The sequence below is a fragment of the Hyla sarda genome, chromosome 6, assembly GCF_029499605.1.
Source record: "Hyla sarda isolate aHylSar1 chromosome 6, aHylSar1.hap1, whole genome shotgun sequence".
NCBI classification, from domain to species: Eukaryota; Metazoa; Chordata; class Amphibia; order Anura; family Hylidae; genus Hyla; species Hyla sarda.
Window position 1 is genome coordinate 138,453,318 of NC_079194.1, and position 21,489 is coordinate 138,474,806.

General features: G+C 44.8%; 1 protein-coding gene across 2 annotated transcripts in view; it reads right to left on the reverse strand.

Annotated features, from left to right (window-relative positions):
• The window catches only part of CAMKV (CaM kinase like vesicle associated), a 124,647-nt gene that overhangs the window by 83,172 nt on the left and 19,986 nt on the right, over positions 1-21,489 (reverse strand). Inside the window, exon 2 of one of the 2 annotated variants that reach the window (XM_056525200.1) lies at positions 20,150-20,341. The exons of the other annotated variant lie outside the window; for it this stretch is intronic. The gene's annotated coding sequence lies outside the window, so the exon portion shown is untranslated. The remainder of the gene's footprint in view (positions 1-20,149; positions 20,342-21,489) is intronic. 2 annotated transcript variants of the gene reach the window in all.

Here is a 21,489-nt window from a genome sequence, read left to right on the forward strand (position 1 = left end):
CTTTAATTACTACATAGGGCAGTGTGAGGGACCTTACTACTATATGAGGCTATGTTTAACAGATGGGGAGTTTATATAGAGGTGAGGATTGTGCTGGAGCAAAGAGACTAAAATATTTGTCTGGCAGATTCCACGAAGATGGGTCATGGCTAGAGAAGTCTTCATGATGCCCTGGGCCAGATGGAGAAGAAAAAGGAAAGTAAACAACTTAGATCAGAGAAGACTCCACCTGTGAGTCCTTGGATATATATATATATATGTATATATATATATATATATATATATATATATATATATATATATATATATATTGTAAGGATTCCTCCTTGGGGATTAGCTCTGGGATCGTCCTGGAAACTGCCACAGGACACGTTTCCACTCAAACCCGCAGACAACGGTTATTCATGTAAGCCTGGCACCTTGCCAGCTTTATTTAGACAGGTTGCAGGTAAAACAAAACATAACTCAGGAACAAACCAAAGTCCTAGACCGTCTGGTCACTGACTACACATATCAGCATGCCCTGACTACTATCTGGTGAGCTACCCTCAGCCAGTATAAAACATGTGCCCCTGCAACCTGTTACTCACAGTTCACACCACTTCTTGGACCGCTCACAGTTCGCTGTGTGTTTCCTCAACAGGGTCCGTGTATCTCCCCCTAAAGCGACATGCTGTTACCCAGGGAGAGCCCCAACTATTCTGTTTCTTTTCCTTTTAAACACACTTTCCCTTCCTGATACCTCATTAATCAGGCCACAGGTGGAGCATTCAGCAGAGTTAGCAAGGGAAATACACCCTTTCCTTGCCACACTGCCACAATATATAACATAATTACTTATGTGGCATGTGGGAAATTCAGGGGGTAGTGTCTTGAAGGGCCTGGGGCCCCAGTGCAATTTTCTCCTTTGGGGCTCTATGCTTTCCAGCTACGCCTATGGTTCCAGCGTCCCAGACCAGACTCAATCACTGTATTTAATAAATATGTACGTTTTCACAGTATAGTATGTGTATATATTGAGGATCCTTGTACAGTATGATGTGCATGTATCTGTCCTGTGTATGGTATGTATATGTATATATGTGTCATCTGTTTAGTATACTCTGTGTATAGATTGGTTCCTTTGTTCAATATATTATGTACCATGTGTAAAACATACTGTATATGTTAATTGTATATATATATATATATATATATATATATATATATATATATTTAGTCTGTATACAGTATAGTTTGCATATATACAGGTTCTGTGTAGAGTATAGTGTGTGTATGTATGGGTTCTGTGTACAATGTAGTGTATGTCTATGTACAGTATAGAGTGCTGGTTGTGTGTGTACAGTACAGTATGGTGTATGTGCATATATAGAAGTCCCGTGTACAGTAAAGACGCGTGTGTATGTAGAGGTCCTGTGTACAGTATATTGTGTACATACAGATCATGTGGCAGTGTGTTCAGTGCGGGGGTGCTGACATTAGCTAATGAGTCACATACAGAAAAATGGCGTCCTCGGCTCAGGTACATGCGGAGGATGGATTGTATTTAACTTTATAGTGGGGTTAAATCTGGGCGTTACTATAGCAACCTATCCCCAGCCGAAGTATTCAGCTACTGCTATTAACGCATCAGGATGACACGTGTAATACTCAGGCTGGGGGTACAGATATGGCTGGGGTGCCTGGATCCAAGGGATGAGACAGCAAGAGTGCCAGGAAAGGTGGGATTAAACATTAAGAGTGCTTTGATAGGAGGAATGAGACATCTGGTATGCAAAATAGGAGGGATGAGACAGTCAAGGTGCCAGGATAGGAGGGGTGAGACAGCTGGGATGCCAAGATAAGAGGAATAAGACAGCTGGGATGCTAGGATAGGAAATATAAGACAGCCGTGATAGGAAAAATTAGACTGCTTGTGTGCCAGGATAGAAAGGAGGAAACAGCCAGAGTGTCACGATAAATAAGATGAGACAGCCAGGGTGCCAGGATAGAAGGGAGGAAACAGCCAGAGTGACATGATAATTGAGATGAGACAGCCAGGATGCCAGGATGGGAGGGATGAGACAGGTTGGCTTCCAGTATACGAGAGGTAAAACAAGTAGGGCCAGGAAAGGTGGGATAAGAGATAGATAGGTAAGAGATATGAGAAATTAGACAGCCAGGGTACATGAAGGGAAGAGACATCTGAGGTTTAATAATAAAACAGATGAGGCAGCTGGATTGCCAGGAAATGCAGTATTAGAAAGCTAGGAAGTCGCGATTGGAGAAATAAAAAGGCTAGGGTGTCATAATAGGAAAAATAAGAAGGCTGGGGTGTCACAATAGGAGAAATAAGAAGGCTAGGGTGTCATAATAGGAAAAATAAGAAGGCTGGGGTGTCACAATAGGAGAAATAAGAAGGCTGGGGTGTCATGACAGGAGCGATACAAAGGCTGGGGTGTCATAATAGGAAAAATAAGAAGGCTGGGGTGTCATGACAGGAGTGATACAAAGGCTGGGGTGTCATAATAGGAAAAATAAGAAGGCTGGGGTGTCACAATAGGAGAAATAAGAAGGCTGGGGTGTCATAATAGGAAAAATAAGAAGGCTGGGGTGTCATGACAGGAGCGATACAAAGGCTGGGGTGTCATAATAGGAAAAATAAGAAGGCTGGGGTGTCACAATAGGAGAAATAAGAAGGCTGGGGTGTCATAATAGGAAAAATAAGAAGGCTGGGGTGTCACAACAGGAAAAATAAGAAGGCTGAGGTGTCACAACAGGAGCGATACAAAGGCCGGGGTGCCAAGATAGGAGGAATGAGACAGCTGGGGTACCAGGATACGTAGTACATTTTGATATCTATAGACAGGAGAGATATACTACTGTTGTGTTTAGCACACAGAGGGCTGCCTAGCATGATACATTGTAACAAACCCTCAGCAAATAACTGTAATCTGCCTATTAATTGACATCAAGAAAATAAAGGACTGAAACACAAAGGAGCAAATTTATCAAAATTGTTTGTGAAAATATGGCAGTCCTCTAATATATCACATGATTATATCATTTCTATGTTTACCCTCTGATATATCATGATATTACATAATCGTCGCCCCAAATCCTCTCATATATCTTATTACACCTCTTTATCCTTTCATATATCATGTTGTATAATAAAAAGGTATTTTAAAACCAAACATTTATCATGTTATTACATCTATTCAACCTTTCATATGTCATGTTATTACACCATCGTCTTCTTTATAAGAGATATATCATATTATGACCCCCTTCATCCTTTCTTGTATTCTGTTCTTACACTCCCCTCATCTTCTCCTATATCTTGTTAGTACACCCCCATCCTCTTATATATCATGTTATTATACCCCTTCACTCTTTTCTACCTCCTCTTATAGGTAATGCTTTCCAAGGTGTAGTGACTGGCTTCATCTGTGTTAATTGTACAGTTGACTCTCTGGCGGCCTCTATTTAGCAGTGCTTAGCGTCTCATTAGCCTGTAATTCACAATCCTTAACTCTCTGCTTGTTTAATTGACTGCACGAGATTTTAACCTAATCCCTCATTCTTTAGGATGTCGGCAGACACAGGAGACTTTTGCCAGCTTTGTAATTATATGGTCGGTCTCTGGCTATGGCCCATATCTCATCTTTCATCAATTCATTTAATCAAGGTTTTAAAGTGCCCCAGTTGCTCCAGCACCCCATATCATTTACCCCATCCCATGTACCTCCCACCTTGTACCACTTAATCCCCACTATAGACTCTACATCCCACCTCCTACATTTCATACCCTCTATCCCACACCTAGCACCCTCCACCCCTCGCTAGGCACCCTCTGCACCCACAGCTCACACTCCGCTCCATTCCTCCTTACTCTGATGTATTTCCAAGCCTACAATCTCCTGAGCAGCATTGTGTCCCTGAAAATAATCATCTCAAGATGTTTCATGTTATCAATCCATTCCTCAGAGCTTTAAGACACCAACCTTGAGTCTTTAGATAGAAAAACATTCCCAGTGCAGTATTCTTACCAAAGTGGAGATCCTTGATAAGCAAGTGACTCACAGGAATTTAGTGCACAGGGGAGTCTAAAGTCCCTTGGGACCTGGAATACCATCTCCCAAATTATACAAGGGAAGATAACACTCATTTCATGTCCATGACGGCTTCTGAGATTTATTATACCCTGCACATTATGTTCTCCTTTGCATCCTAATACCTACACTCCCCAACATGGTTTCTCTATCCTGTACATCAAGCATTTTAAACTCAAAGGCTAACATGGGCCAAAAAAAACAAGGTTTAAGTTTATGTGGGCCGCATAAAAAAAATAAACATGCCCTCCCTGCACAACACCCCATGTCCCCTTTGCACAACAACCCATGCCCCCCTGCACAACATCTCATGCCCCCCTGCACAAGACCCCATGCCCCCCCTGCACAAGACCCCATGCCCCCTTTGCGTAAGACCCCATGCCCACCCTACACAAGACCCCATGGCCCCCCTTCACAAGACCCCATGCCCCTTTTGTACAACACTCCATGCCCCCTTTGCACAAGAACCCATGCCCCCCTTTGCACAAGACCCCATGCCCCCCCTGCACAAGACCCTGCCCCCCTGCACAAGACTGTGCAGTACAGTTCCCCCACATTAGGTACAGTACAGTTCCCCCACTTAGGTGCAGTACAGTTCCCCACATTAGGTGCAGTACAGTTCCCCCACATTAGGTGTAGTATAGTTCCCCACATTAGGTGCAGTACAGCTCCCCCACATTAGGTGCAGTACAGCTCCCCCACATTAGGTGCAGTACAGTTCCCCCACATTAGGTGCAGTACAGTTCCCCCACATTAGGTTGGCAGTATAGTTCCCCACATTAGGTGCAGTACAGTTCCCCCACATTATGTGCAGTATAGTTCCCCACATTAGGTGCAGTATAGTTCCCCTTATTAGGTGCAGTACAGTTCCCCCCCAAAGACATACAGTCTTCAGACATATACAGTGTATGGCTGGAGTCTGTATGCCGGTTTACTGCCCCACTTCAGTGTTCCGACCACCACTCCTCCGGTCCAGGGTGGTCCATAGCAGTAGGTCCCGGACCAGAGAAGCTGTGGTCGGAACACTGAAGATGACGTGCTGGTGAGTGGTTACTTACATTACCCATGCGTCCTCCTCACTGCTCCGCTCTGCTCTTCTCCTATGGGCGCACGCACTGGACGTCAGTGACGTCCCTGCGTGCGCTACCTCCCGGCGGCCCCTGCATTTTTAAAGTTAACGCGGGGCCGCAGAGAGGTAACCGGGGCATCCTTGTGTCCTGAAAAGATTTTTCGGGACACAGGGATGCCCCGAATGTGACGAGAGCCCCCTGGGGGCACGAGCCCCGGTGCAGGCGCTCCAGGAGCGCCAATGATGATCCGGCCCTGACCAGAGCAATGAATATCTTTGCCGGGCAGCAATGATATTCATTGTGGGCCGCATGCAGCCCGCGGGCCGCATGTTTGACATCCATGCTGTACACAATACTTGGTTCCCCAGCTTCATACTTAAACTCCCCAACATGACCTCCATGTGGTATGGGGTGTGATGCAGGGCAGATGGAATTATCCTAGGGGCAGATGGCATTAACCCCTTAAATTTGTGACGACAGGGCGTGGTTTATCCTCAATACCACCCGAAGGTATACTGCTGGATCCTGGGCTAGGCACAGGGGCAATAATTCCTCCGACGCCAAGTTACGGACAACGGTAGCTTTGCTGAGTGACAGATGGTACGTGGCCTGCACTAAATTGTCCAAAACCACTTCAAGTCCCAGCAAGCGGGGGACGCTGATCAGTTTGATGCTTACTGTGCCCAGATCCGCCCGGCCGTTCTGCCGATATCTTTGTTTTTCCTTATATGCTAATGAAGTGCTAACTGGCACAGGCGGCGTTAACTGGTACTTTGACATCACCGCCGCCATCCGCAGCGCAGCCTAGCTCATCAATATTCCTCCCCTCCCTCTGCCTCTCCCTCTTCTCCCGCTCTGGGCGGCGCTGCGGCCGGCAGCGGTGACGTCATAGTGCCAGTTACCCCACCTGTGCAAGTTAGCAATTAATTAGCATATAGGGAAAAATGTAGATATCGGCAGAACGGCCAGGCGGATCTGGGCACAGTAAGCATCAAACTGATCAGCGTCCCCCGCTTGCTGGGACTTGAAGTGGTTTTGGACAATTTAGTGCAGGCCACGTTGACTTGACAATAGATGACAGTGACTGACTTGACTGGAGACAGACTAAGCTGTGACTTTAGCTTACTTGTTGACTTGTGGCTGCAGAATTGACTTGAGTCCTCCTATGACTCCAGACACACTTCTAGACTCGACTGCACTGGACCTCAGCAAACACTCAAGAGAGAGAGAAGAGACTCCTCCCAGGGTTTTTATGGGAGAGACTCTGAAGGGGTCCCATTGGTCACCCTTAGGTCACCTGGTCACTGATACCTCCTGGCTTACAATCACATGACAACTCACATGACAAATGGTGATCACATGTTAACCTTTCTTAAAGATACAATACACCAACCTCTCATATAGATTCCAACATGTCCCCTACACCCTGTCCATAATATTCTGCCCACTAACTTCACATGTACTCTCCTCAAAGTGTCTCCTCAATGAAAAATTTATGACGATGTACAAAATACTCTGCACCCCAAGTTCTCACATCCACCCCTCAACATATCTTCTCCATCCCGCCCATTATACTCTCCTTCCCAGCAAACTATCTTCTTCAGCGTGACTCCTTCCATTCACTATGCACATTGACCATGTAATACTCTTCTCCCCACTTTCTCAAATACAGCCCTCCATAATAGTCTGCCCCTGAATAACATGTAGTATTATAATATTCAATATATATATAACCCAGAGACTTAAAGGGGTACTCCGCTGCTCAACGTTGGGAACAAACTGTTCCGAACGCTGGAGTCGGCACCAGGAGCTTGTGGGGCTGGGGCTATCATGGGGCTGGGCCATCACACCCCCTCCCATAGTCTTGCATTGAGGGAGGCAGGGGTGTGACGTCATGAGGGGGTGGGGCTATGACATCACGCGCTCCCGGCGCCGGCTAAGACTACAATCTCTACAGTGAAATGCTCATTTCTAGTGTAAATTTTTCAGTGTCTTGAGAGTGAATCATTTCCCTCTGAGACATTATTGCAGTAACCAAAAGTGTCCCTGATGTCCCAGTAGGGACAATATGCACCTTCCTGTCACCCAGCCCTAATAAACCAATTTTGGCTGTGTAAAAATAGTTTCCAGATCATGACAATTTGTAGTTGATTTCTGTATTTGTTGTTCACTTTTGGAGTGTTGGAACTAAAACACGGTAAGTCATTTACTTGGATGGACTTTGCATTCCATTGGGTATACCTACAAGGGCAGAATCCTGGGCTCTTCATATTGAGCCATTTATGGAATACACCATGTAGTGTCAATCATTCAGCCTGAATATTGCGATGAGCAGGGACTCTCAGCGACTTTTTAATGGCAGACGTCAGCGTTCTGTAAAACATAATTACTCCACAGAGTCTATCTGATCCTGAATGTTTTATGCGCTTTGCAACTGCAGAAACATTGATAGATCATATCAGACAGAGCCGCCAGGGCAAAATATTCAGATAACTGCACGTTATATTCAGATAACTGCTTTATAGCCTACACTCACCCTGTTGTCCATTTGACGTGTAGTTGAATAGTCAGTTGCTCCCTGTTATCAGCCATCTGACTGTAGGACAGAAGAATGCGGTTTGTTGCTCCCTGTTATCAGATGTGTCAGGCTGTGGATAGGCTAAGCGTAGTGAGTAATAGGAAATGTAGAAACCTTCCTGCCCCCCATGATCCCTATGTCCCGTATCTCCAGTGCTAAGAATCTTCTGTATGACTTACCGTATTTTTCGCCGTATAAGACGCACTTTTTCTTCCCCAAAACTGGGGGGGAAAAGTTGTTGCGTCTTATACGGCGAATACACACCTATCGCGGCGGTCCCTGCGGCCATCAACGGCCGGGACCCGCGGCTAATACAGGACATCACCGATCGCGGTGATGCCCTGTATTAAACCTTCAGATGCGGCGATCAAAGCTGACTACCGCGTCTGAAGCGAAAGTGACACTAACCCCTGTTCGGGACTGCCGCTGGGAAATCGCGGCTTACCGAACAGCTTACAGGACACCGGGAGGGACCTTACCTGCCTCCTCGGTGTCTGCTCCGTGCCGGGATCCCCTGCATGACTGGCGCTCTCCTTCAAGGTCATCACGTCGTCGCGCACGCCGTCCCGTCTTCCAATAGGAGCGGCGTGCGTAGCGGCGTGATGACAGAGAGCGTGGATCCCGGGGAAGAAGACGTCCCTAGCGTCAGGGACACCACGGGGACACAGCGACAGCGATGGAGCGACATCCAGGGCAGTGGTGACGGGTCCACATGAGTATTACCTCCTATACCAGTGGTCTTCAACCTGCGGACCTATAGATGTTGCAAAACTACAACTCCCAGCCGTTGGCTGTCCGGGCATGCTGGGAGATGTAGTTTTGCAACATCTGGAGGTCCGCAGGTTGAAGATCACTGTTGGGTTCATAATCTTTTTTTCTAGATTTTGCACCTTTAAAATTGGGTGCGTCTTATATGCCGGTGCGTCCTATAGGGCGAAAAATTCGGTATATCTGCTGGTCCTTTGTGTTACTGTAGTTTTACAAGCTCTTCCCTGTGAGGGTAGCTTAAAACTCTGAAGCTGAGTCTCTTGGTTCAAGAGTAGAACAGATTGGGAGTGAACACAAAGGGGAGAGGATATACTCAGCAAAATGTCATAGAGCAGAAGATATATATCTTTGTGGGAAAAGATTCTGTATAACTTGTCAGTAGAGATGAGCGAACTTACAGTAAATTTGATTCGTCACAAACTTCTCGGCTCGGTAGTTGATGACTTATCCTGCATAAATTAGTTCAGCTTTCAGGTGCTCCCGTGGGCTGGAAAAGGTGGATACAGTCCTAGGAGACTCTTTCCTAGGACTGTATCCACCTTTTCCAGCCCACCGGAGCACCTGAAAGCTGAACTAATTTATGCAGGAAAAGTCATCAACTGCTGAGCTGAGAAGTTCGTGACAAATCGAATTTACTGTAAGTTCGCTCATCTCTACTTGTCAGGCATTGATTCAAATCTCTGATCCCTCTAGTCATAGGAGTCCAGTGGGCTGTAGTATTATTGCATCACACCGTCCACTGGATCAGCGTTTTTACTGAATACATTACAATTTATACTGAATATTTTCCTACAAAGATATACATCAATCTGCTCAGCACTTTCTGCTCTATAACATGATGCCAATAGATTAGACAGCATTACAATGTACCTCTATGACTGGGAAGCTAGCTGGGCTTTGGAGATCTGTATGAGAATCTGTATGATCTGTTTAGTAAAATAAGATTATATACACTGCTCAAGAAAATAAAGGGAACACTTAAACAACACAATGCAACTCCAAGTCAATCACACTTCTGTGAAATCACACTGTCCACTCAGGAAGCAACACTGATTGACAATCCATTTCACATGCTGTTGTGCAAATGGAACAGACAACAGGTGGAAATTATAGGCAATTAGCAAGAAACCCCCAATAAAGGAGTGGTTCTGCAGGTGATGACTACAGACCACTTCTCAGTTCCTATGCTTCCTGGCTGATGTTTTGGTCACTTTTGAATGCAGGCGGTGCTTTCCCTCTAGTGGTAGCATGAGACGGAGTCTATAACCCACACAAGGTGGATCACAAGGTGGATCAGGTAGTGCAGCTCATCCAGGATGGCACATCAATGCGAGCTGTGGTAAGAAGGTTTGGTGTGTCTGTCAGCGTAGTGTTCAGAGCATGGAGGCGCTAACAGGAGACAGGCCAGTAAATCAGGAGACATGGAGGAGGTTGAAGGAGGGCAAGAACCCAGCAGCAGGACCACTACCTCCACCTTTGTACAAGGAGGAGTATGAGCATTGCCAGAGCCCTGCAAAATTACCTCCAGCAGGCCACAAATGTGCATGTGTCCACTCAAACTGTCAGAAACAGACTCCATGAGGTTGGTATGAGGACCCAACATCCGCAGGTGGTGGTTGTGCTTACAGCCCAACACCGTGCAGGACGTTTGGCATTTGCCAGAGAACACCAAGTTTGGAAAATTTGCCACTCTTCACAGAGGAAAGCAGGTTCATACTGAACACATATGACAGACGTGACATAGTGTGGAAACGCCGTGGAGAACGTTCTGCTGCCTGCAACATCCTCCAGCATGACCGGTTTGGCGGTGGGTCGGTAAATGGTGTGGGGTGGCATTTCTTTGGGGGGGTCGCACAGCCCTCCATGTGCTTTCCAAAGGTAGCCTGACTGCCATTAGGCACCGAGATGAGATCCTCAGACCCCTTGTGAGACCATATGCTGGTGCGGTTGGCTCTGGGTTCCTCCTAATGCAAGACAATGCTAGACCTCATGTGGCTGGAGTGTGTCAGCAGTTCCTGCAAGAGGAAGGCATTGATGCTGAATCTGATTGAGCACATCTGGGACATCATGTGTCGCTCCATCCACCAATGCCAAGTTGCACTGTATTAGCCGTGGGTCCCGGCCATTGATGGCCGCGATAGATGTGTATTCGCCATATAAGAAAATGTGCATCTTATATGGCGAAAAATATGGTAATATATCATGTGTCTCCTTCCTGTCACATTCCTGTCAAAAGAAGGATATGGGTACCAATCCCCTTCAGCATTACATGGTACACCATAGCACCTGAAAGGTACCCCTACCCTTCTTTTTACATCACCTAAGAACAATCTCCACACCTATTGACCTCAGTGTGTTCATCAGCAGAGCAGGGAAAGGGGGCCATGAGGGGAAATAAACTGGGGAACTGGGCACAACAAAGTGGCAACATGAATATTGTCATTACTTTCATCCTTACGCTACTGAACATAACTTTTTATTACGTTGATCAGGTCCCTGTCGTCATCACCTACTTCTTTTTAGAACTTTAACATCTTTGCTATGCTATTACCCAAACTCCTAACAACGCAATACACACAACATGTCATTAAAACCTAAATTTAAAGCAGACCCTCCCCACAGCTGGAGATCTCTCCCCCCCTCCCCAATCTCTAGGGAATCCTTTCTTCTTCTCTGCTCTTTCCTATACACTGCAAACAATCATCCTTATATAGGGAGGCCATTTGTCAGTGTCCAGATTGTGGCGCATCGTGGCGGATATAATCGAGGCAATATGAGGCGGAATGTTACACAAATATCCCTATAGATTTCACATTCCTATCTGAGAAGCGCAGAATATGCTGCTGTAAACCGAATCCTCAGCATCAGTTCAGCAGCTGCACGTGGTTCATGGCGAGAGGGAGGGTGGATGGTTAACCCTTTAAAGACACAGAGGATATTTTTCAGACTAGGACTAGATTCATGATATTCAGATCTGTTGCTCTGGAAACTATTGGTTCTGGCCACTGAGAAGATTGTCCAGCGCTGGCTATATTGTAATTCTGCTGCATGTTGGAAGGGGGTGGCAGGGGAATGGTTGCCTATCTGCAGGACGTTATATTTAAACACTGCCTATGGGGATCCAAAAATCACTGGAACATTCTTTACAACATGACCAAATAGTGCAGTGGTCTTCAACCTGCGGACCTCCAGATGTTGCAAAACTACAACTCCCAGCAAGCCTGGACAGCCGTTGGCTGTCCGGGCATGCTGGGAATTGTAGTTTTGCAACATCTGGAGGTCCGCAGGTTGAAGACCACTGAAATAGTGCATTAGGAGGGAAATGTTCTGTAAGATAGATAAAGATATTTCCCCATCATAGGTCCAAACTGATCAGAGGAAAAGATGAGACAGGAAGGTGACTGAAATGGTGTGTTCTCCGAATGTCACACCCAGGGTGCCCAACATCGTAGAAAACGCTTATGGCTTATTGCTTAATCCCACAGTGTCCCTGTAAATATCCCAACGCCATGTCGTTTGTTGCCTGATTTGAGGTTTGTACTATTAAAAAAATATATAATGACCCCTGAATCTTATCTGTCACACACGCACCCGGGAGCAGAGATCTTCTACAGTCATTTAAATGTGTCCCAGAAAATCTGTGTGCAAAAAATAAGCCAAGCGGCAATTACTGTAAATCCCATGGGAATATTTATAAACCTATAACAAGTGTAATGCAGTGTATTCGATCACCTGGCCGAGGATTATGACACCACACCAACATCTATCTGCTGCCTGACAAAAGGGACTACAAGTTCCAAATATCCTGCTATTGTTCACCGATTATCTCTAGAGTCCAGGCAGATCGGTCAGAATCAGCACCATGGACAGCACTGAGCGCACACAGCACAGCATAATATAGCTCTGCTACACATACTCTCTCAAGTCACAAGATAACAACCTGCAGGGAAAGGAGGTGAATTTCAACAGGTGCCACTTTCAGATAAAAACAAAAGGAAAAATAGCCAGCACAACAACCTAATACACAGGTGCCCGCTGCTGTGGCAAATACAAAATGTACAAAAAAGAAAGTTGCAACAGCACTCTTGGTCACAAAAATGGAGGCTCTTAGCGCACATTTTGATCAAAAAGTGCGCTAAGAGCCTCCATTTTTTGACCAAGAGTGCTGTTGCAACTTTCTTTTTTGGCCACTTTCAGATATACTTTGTGTCTTAAAGGGGTACTCCACTGACCAGCGTTCGGAACTAAATGTTCCGAATGCTGTTTTCGTGCTGCGGGGGTTGACCACGCCCCTCGCGACATTATGGCTATGCCCTCTCAATGCAAGTCTATGGGAGGGGTGTGATAGTCCTCATGCCCCCTCCCATAGACTTAGTAGGAGAAACTTCCAAAAGAACCCTTAAGCCATGGCGCTGCGGCTCCAACGATCCTGAACTGAGGAAGGGAGGGTACCTCCCGAAACGCGTCATCCCATGTTTGTTATTTTATAATACCAATAAAAGTGGTTCCACCGTGAACCTTTTAAAAAATATCTCTCCATCCTCATCATTTGGAGGGAGCCGCAGCGCCATCGCTTAAGGGTTCGTTTTTAAGTTTCTCCTACTCTGCATCCAGGCCAGCAGTGCAACTGGTTCCTGAAACCCGAAGAGGCAAGCAGCGGCAACTCTAACTCTCAGTACCCCATTTTCGCTGGGGTGATAGGCGCTTTTTTCATCATACCTAAGGTGAGCGGCCATCTATAAGGTCCTTGAGCCTATCACCTGACTTCACTGCACTGTTACCTAGGGTAATGCACTAGGCGCCGGTATCGGTCCTCCTTTTTTCTTTTCTCTACAGTCTCCCTTAGACTTGCATTGAGGGGACGTATCCATGACATCACAAGGGGCGTGGCAGACCCTGCAGCACGAAAACTCGCCAGTGGGTACCCCTTTAACTCCTCAAAATATTCAAGATCGCTGCTTGCTTGTATTATGAGGTACACAGCCTAGACTCCATGTTGACATGTAACCTGCAATGACACATTGAGAGAGATTTGTATTGCTCCACAGAAAAATGTCTGCACTGATGCATTGTAACAAACATTCAGCTATGTGAGCAACAAATAGAACAGTTTTCTAATAAATTGTTGTTCTCCACATTAATGGCTCCTTGCAAAATGAATGCCTGGTCTATGGGGACAGGAAGGAGTACAAGTCTAGCATATGCAAAGAACTAGACTTGTATCTGCCTGTACGACAAGCACCCTCTCCACAGCTTGAAATGACCAATTACAGGAGATAGTAAATTGGATTCACCTGTAATATAGTCACTTTTCCCTCAGTTTCTAATTCCTGATAGCAGGAAGCAATGGATTCTCTTTGTAATACAGGGTGCAGGGTTCTACCTCTGTATATAAAGAGGATGCAGCAGATAGTGGGGTGTATCTTGTATAATGGATGGGTGAGTGATAACCTGTACAGTGAGGATGAATTTTTGGGCCTGACGAGGAGCGCTGCAGAGTGACTCATTCTGAGTTTAATCCGTGTAACTCAGCTTTTTCTGTATTCTGCCAGGCTCATTAAACTCAGTACCTGTGGGAGATGTTACGAAACATGAGACCCATGAGCCTTCCGCATGGATGAAGGACCGAGTGCAGCACAAAGTGGGCATAGTGGACGAGAGCGATGTCTGCATACCCAACATATTAGCTGCTCACACCTGCTTTGGCTGGGGTGTAAGTTACCTGACACCAGGTATATGTAGTGTGAGCTAACCCTGGATCAGATATAAGTACATTATATTCCCACATACTACAGAAATGGCCATAGGGCTTATCATGCAGCTTGTCCTGATTCAATACATGCACGTTTTAGACTGGGTTTACGCAATGTATTGTGACCAGAATTTTAAGGCAAAATCAGTAATGGGTTTAAAACACAGAAAAAGCTGAAAATCTTTCTATCCACTCCTGGTTTTGGCTACAAATCTAAAATACTGGAGGATGTTTTCAAACCCCACACTATGTAAAACCGTTTACATTTATTAATGTGTCTGATGTTAGCCAGAATTTGGGCGCATCTCCACCTGTGGTGAATTGCATCCAAATCTCTCACACACGTAACATGGTGCATCTTTACCTCACAATTTAAACTCTAGGATAGAGGACAGATGGAGGCTCGTATGACTCGATATGGAGCCCCTAGAAAGACACCAGAGGCCATATTCCACAGAAGGATAAATCTAGGTGCTAGTGGGACGCCATCTCCATCTACAAGTAGAGCCACAGTCATAACAACAAGGTGAAAACATCTAAAAATTAACTAGTTGTAATGAGATAGAAGAAGGAAGTGGCTTACCAGCTCAGCAATAGTGTTGAGCGGCATAGGCCATATTCGAATTCGCGAATATTCGCGAATATATGGACGAATATTCGTCATATTCGCGAATATTCGCATATTCGTAATGTTCTCGTTTTATTTTCGCATATGCGAATATTCGCGCGTACGAAAATTAACATATGCGAAAATTTGCATATACAAAAATTAACATAGGCTACAATTCGCATATGCGAAAAATATCATATGCAAATTTTCACATATGCGAAAATTCGCACACCAGTCTCACACAGTAGTATTAGAGCCTTCTTACACCACATAAGCTGGAAGCAGAGAGGGATGATCACTGTGATGTGTACTGTGAAAAAAAAAAAAAATTCGTAATTACGAATATATAGCGCTATATTCGCGAATATTCGCGAATTTGCGAATATGCGATATTCGCGAATAAAATTCGAATTGCGAATATTCGCGAGCAACACTACTCAGCAAGCATTGGATAAAAATATATATATTTTTACAGAGAGCAAAACAAATTATTATTGAGGCAGTATGTTTGTAATTTCTGATTATGAGGATGGCGGCGCTAAGACCACTCAGACATAGAAGGCAACGGATTCTGCCAGTTATTCCACCAAAAGAATAAACATGTTAATTACAAGGGTAGCAGGTGCTAGGACTGAACGGACATTGCCAGTCCCCCTAAACTGCAGTGTATTACACGCAGTGTCGAAAATCCAGAATTTCGACAGCAGAACGTCAGCCACGGAAATTCTGCAGTGTCTGCAGAATCCTATTAAAATAATGGGAAGCTGTTGCACTAGCATTTCTAAGCGGAATTCCTGAGTGAAACTTGTAAATTCTGTAGTGTGAAAAAACCCTTATGCTGACAGGCACAATACACTGCACTATCACCGCTACTGCAATGTACTGTATAATACCAGTAATCTGATATAATGTGAATGCTATAAATCAAAACTAACATTTTAAACCCCTAGATGACAAAGTGCGTACCTGTACACCCCTGCTGCCTGGGACTTAACAAAAAAGGACATACTTGTACATCCCGGATAGTCAAATGCCTGTAAATGCCTATGAAGCAAAAGTAGCCTTCCCTGTACAATGTATTTTGTATTGCTGCATCTAAAATTAGCTAAACTATTAAAAAGTAAAAAAAAAAAAAAAAAAGCCAAATACCAGAAATTATTTTTGGTCACATCATATATCAGAAAAAGAAATTTAAAAAAGTTTAAAAAAAAATACAGATCATGGAACAAGAAATAAGACCTTTTAGAGCCCCATATACAGACAAATAAAAGTTATAGTAGTCAGAATAGGGCAATTCTAAATATACTTATTTTGAAAGTAGTACAGTCATAGAAAAACTAAGTAAACATGGGTATCGTTCTAATCCTATTGACTCACAGAATAAAGATCACATGTCTGTTTCACCATTAGGTGTACTGTGTAGAAACCCGAGTTACAAAATTGCAGATTTTTTTCCAACTGCCTGCCACAATTTTTTTGTTTTGCCGTACATTTTATGGCCCTCAGATGGGTCTGTAGATGGAGAATAAAAGAGTTATGCCTCTGAAAAGGCGAGGAGGAAAAAGCGAAAATGTCAAAATGAAAAGTGGCTGTATCCTCAAAATGGAATGTGTCCTTCAGGGCTTAAAGCAGTATAGTTAACACTGCAACAACAGTTAAGAAGGCTCAAGGGATGAAGTATGAAAATACTTGGTCCAAAACTGGTGAGTATTAAAAAAAAAAACAGGCAAACAGCAGCATTTCAGAAGTATTTACTGCATGGCCAACTGAAACAAAACCGCGTCATATGTTTTTACCCTAAAAAGTCAGGATAGGTTTTCAGCTTCTGTAAATACTGAATAGTCCCATTTACTGACAGGAAGTAAAATTGTGAGGAACTAAAAAAGGCTTTAGGAAAGATGCTGAGCGTTTTAGTGACAATTGTCAAGGCTTATGTGTGGCCACAAACATTAGATTGTCAGCAGATACATGGAACAGCTGCAGTGGTGGGCATGTCCCTGACTGAACGAATGGAGAGCAACTAGCTGCATAGTCATAAATAGAAAGACACCAACTATAAGGATGGGTTCACACTATGCATTGCATTTTTAACATGCGTTGTTTGTTTGGTGAACTCCCACTGAGAGATGTGATCAAACAAAAAATGCAAATGAAAACTTTTTTAAAAGCTATTTTTTTTTCCAATGCATTTATTAGCATTTTCAAAACAGAACAAAACGTAAAACAGAAGACATAAAACAAGGCCCGACAGTGCGGCCAAAAATCCAAATCAAATATACATACAGTGGAAAAGAAAGAGCATAACAGAAATGAGAAGTCACAAGGCTTCCAACACAACAATCCAAGGTCCCGAACAGGCCGAAACAGGCCCAGTAATATAGTCTATCACATGCGGTATAGGTAGCCAATGAGCGACGACCCACATATCCCTGAGTAAAGAAAGGAATATAAAAGATCCCCGAATACCCCAAATACGAACAAAAATGCAGGACAGAGCCAATCACATGTCCAAAGAAAAAAGGGTCAGGGCAAGCTGAATCGACCCATAGAGCCTTTGAGAGTCTGTAAATTAGACCATTCGGTGTACCGGAAGGGGTGCACTTTGTCAGCTATCTCCTGCACGTTAAAATGCGTCCCCATGAATGATTTCCATTTCTGGGAGAACTTTTTGGTGCCAGTCAGTTTGTGACACTCTGGATCTAGCCTATCTACCCCAAAGAAAACCTTAATTTGAGCAATCAGCATGGACAAATCCAGTATAGTTTAGTCCGGGAGACGCAACTGGTGAAAGAGCATGCTACTTGGTGTAATCTGGACTCTCACTCTCCAATGGTCATAAATATAGCTAGCCACCAATGCCCAGTAGGATCCAGAATGGGTGAATGTCCAGACACCATGCCATTTTAAAACAAGTTTCCCTCTATCTCTCATTTATTACACATTTACATACCACTGTCCATCCAGAGAGGATGACCTCGGTCAATTCCTCATCGCCCATCCACCTCTCCCACATACAGAATACATTTTTAGGGTCCACTTTTAGATACCTGCTACAACAGGCCTGATAAAGGAGCCAGATAGAAGAGTGTCTAGGTCCCGTACTGATTATGTCGTCTAAGGAGTGGGATTGTGATTCAAGTTTGAGATTATGGAGTCAGCTATTACAGAAGGTATATGCTTGATTGGCAAACAAAATATGTGAGCTAGGGAGAGCAAACATAGATAATATCTCAGCAGGAGTGTACCAACGACGATCCTCCTTATTCATAGGTCCCCAACCACTAATATACCTTGGTCCTTCCAGAGGGACAGCCAGGAGGAGGATCCCCCCTGCGGGAATTCAGGATGATGACATAAGGGCATCGTCTTGGAGAGGAGAAAGGGGAAGCCAGAAGCCTTCCGCATCTCCTTACAAGAGACGATAGTATCGCATAACAAGACTGATCACTTAATCATGGGGCGCAGCTTCGAGTAGGCGGTATGCAGAAGGGCTACCAAGTCCCACTATGCTGCCAGGTGCTGTTTTAGGAACACATTGGAATAGAAAGAGGAACCCTGCAGCCAATCAATTACATGCCGAAATAAGCAAACTAAGTTGTAGCCCCTCACATTGGGTAGGTTAAGACCACCCTCAGTCTTGCCCAACATCAATGTTTGCAGAGCAATGCGGGGTTGCTTACCCTGCCAGATAAAGCGAGTAACTGCTGAATTGAGGCGTTTAACACCATTATGTTTGAGTAGGATAGGAAGGGTTTGAAGGGGTATAACAGCCTGAGGAAGCTGATCATCTTCAGGAGATGACAACGTCCCATGAGAGTTAACATAAGATTCTCCCATTTGCGCAATTTGGAAATTATTTTAGCCAGGAGGGGAGGGTAATTAAGGGAATAGAGGGAATCAGGTGTTTTCCCAATCTTGATGCCCAAGTATTGGATGTGAAAGGACGCAACTGCGACCCCTAGATTCTACACCTCTGCGAGCCAGCGCGGAGAAGACAAACCCAATGGCAAGAGCTCACATTTTGACATGTTTATTTTATAGCCTGACAAGCCCCCAAAATAAGAAAGAAAATCCAGGACCCGAGGCACGTCCCTAGCAGGGTGACTAAGATATAAAAGAACGTCATCGGTGAACAACGATATTTTAACTTCGGTGGAAGCCATTCTCAACCGAGTACAGGTCCGTAGTCGGCAGATGTTGCGCCAATGACTCAATGGCCAGATCAAACAGAAGGGACGAGAGTGGGCACTGCTGCCTTGTGCCCTTTTAGAGAGGAAAGGAAGCTGACAAGATCACCGGCGTTGCTACCCTGCCTGTAAGATCTTTGTATAGGCAAGTTAGGAAAAAAGAAAAGTGTCCACTAAGCCCAAATTTCTCTAGCACCATTCTCAGACAGTCCCAATGAACATTATCAAAAGGCCTTCTCGGCGTCTAGTGTCAGCAGGGTTGGGTGAACACCTGGCTGATGCAGAGAACTATCTAGCACCGCTTACACCTTCCTAATGTTAGTTACTGCTGATCTCCTTTTAACAAAACCTACCTGATGATCACTGATCAATGAGGGGCGAAACTCCGCTAGCCTATCTGCTAAAATCTTGGTCAGGAGTTTGACATCCTGATTGATCAGTGAGATAGGCCAGTAAGAGCCAGAATCGGTCTGCTCCTTTCCCGGTTTTGGGAGGACTTTGATTTAAGCCAACTTGGCCATAGCATCTATGGAACCTGAGAGGAGGAAATCGTTAAAGTAATTGGTGAGGACGGGAGCAATGTGGTCTATCAAAGGTTTATAGAAGTCTCCTGGGTAGCCATTCGGCCCCGGAGCCTTACCATTCTTAAGGCTTTTGATTTAGTTTTGTTTGCCAGGGAGGGATCACCTACAAATTGTGAATACACTGTCGACAGGGCTACACTAGCAGACTTATAGCCTTCCAACGTTTTCCATTTTAGTGTGGCACAATGAGAAATAAGTTTGCCCCTCAAAACTGCCTTAGCCGTGTCCCAGTACAGGGCAGGTGAGGTAGAGTGAACTGCATTATTATAGACATCTAAGGAGATCCAAAAAGGATTAATCTTTGGTCAGATAGGTAGGAAACCTCCAAAGTATATCAGTGCCCCTAGGAGATGATGGCAGGAGTTCTAGCAGAACGGTAGAGTGATCAGATATTATCATGTCTATGATGTCTATGGAGTGTATGTGCCTACCAAGCGGTGTGCTAACAAGAAAATAATCGATACAGGAACAAGAGTGATGTACGTGGGAGAAATGGGAGTACTCACGCTCATCCGGATGGAAAAGGCACCAGGTGTCCTGAAGCCCAGAGGACATCAGAAACAAAGGGAGAACTCGATCCCTCAAACGTATTGAGACAGGAGAAGAGGTGGAATGCTTATGGTCAAGTAAGGGATCAAGAAAAGTGTTCAGGTCCCCACCCAGCACCTTCATCTGTAAGGGGTCACGCTGCACTACATCTGGCAAGGAAGTAAAAAAAAACGTGGTTATCGCCATTGGGAGCATATACATTATAAATGCTGTAAGAAGTACCATTATCATGTAAGACAATATGCGAAATGCGGCCCTCGGTATCATGGTCATGAGAGAGAAAACAGAAAGGGAAGGATTTGTGTATGAGTGTAAGGATTTACCTTTAACCGCTGGAGAACCATAAACAAGACCCACCCACAACTTTCGCAGTCTCTGAAAGTCCACCTCCTCCAGGTGAGTTTCCTGGAGGAGAACAATATCAGGGTGATGACGTTTCAGATACCGTAAACGTTTCATTCGCTTGTGAGGGAAGCAAAGACCCTTAATGTTCCAAGATAATAAATTAACCATTATATAAGGACGGTTGGCAGGTAATCAGCACGACAAGAACAAGGGGGAGAGTACTCTCCACTTTGGAGGAAAATGCAGCACATAACATAGTAGGAGAAAAAGCGCTAGACCCCCTAATGAGAACTAAAGGATACCTTGGGTTGGAACACCAAGTTAACAAGATCAATAGGCCTACAAACAAAAAAATATAAAAATAAAAAGGTAAACACAAAGAAATGAGAGAAAAAGCCCAAACGGTTACACATGGCCAAAGATGGTAGCCAAGCCATTACCTCGAGGGAAAGAGACTTCTCTTTTTTCAGGCACACAGGTAACTCTTCCCCACACCCCGGCAACAACAAACCCAAAAGACACACACTTGGTTGGTTAGGGCACCCCGACACAGAGACCCCCTTGGATAAGAGGGCACATATAAAACCACCCCAGTAATATATTCGGAACAGGCATAAATAAGATTTTAGAAAATGCACTTTCGGGCAGTGGTAGTAGTAGTGGTCCCGATAATATTATATGGCCAGCCAGAGCCGGGTCATGAGTCCGGGCAGTCCCAACAAACCTAAGGCAGTGTGGACCAATGGGGCGGGGGGGGGGGGGGAGGCCATGATATGGGGATAGAGGAGTGTTACCAGAACTTGGAATGTTCACATCCATGAAGTCCACCAGAGGTATGCCACCATAGGGGGAGAGAAGAGCAGAATACCGTATAGTTGCAGGTCAAAGTCAGTCCGGAGAAGGTGAACGGTCACTGCCAGATGGGAGGCATCTCGCTGATCAACGGCTCTTT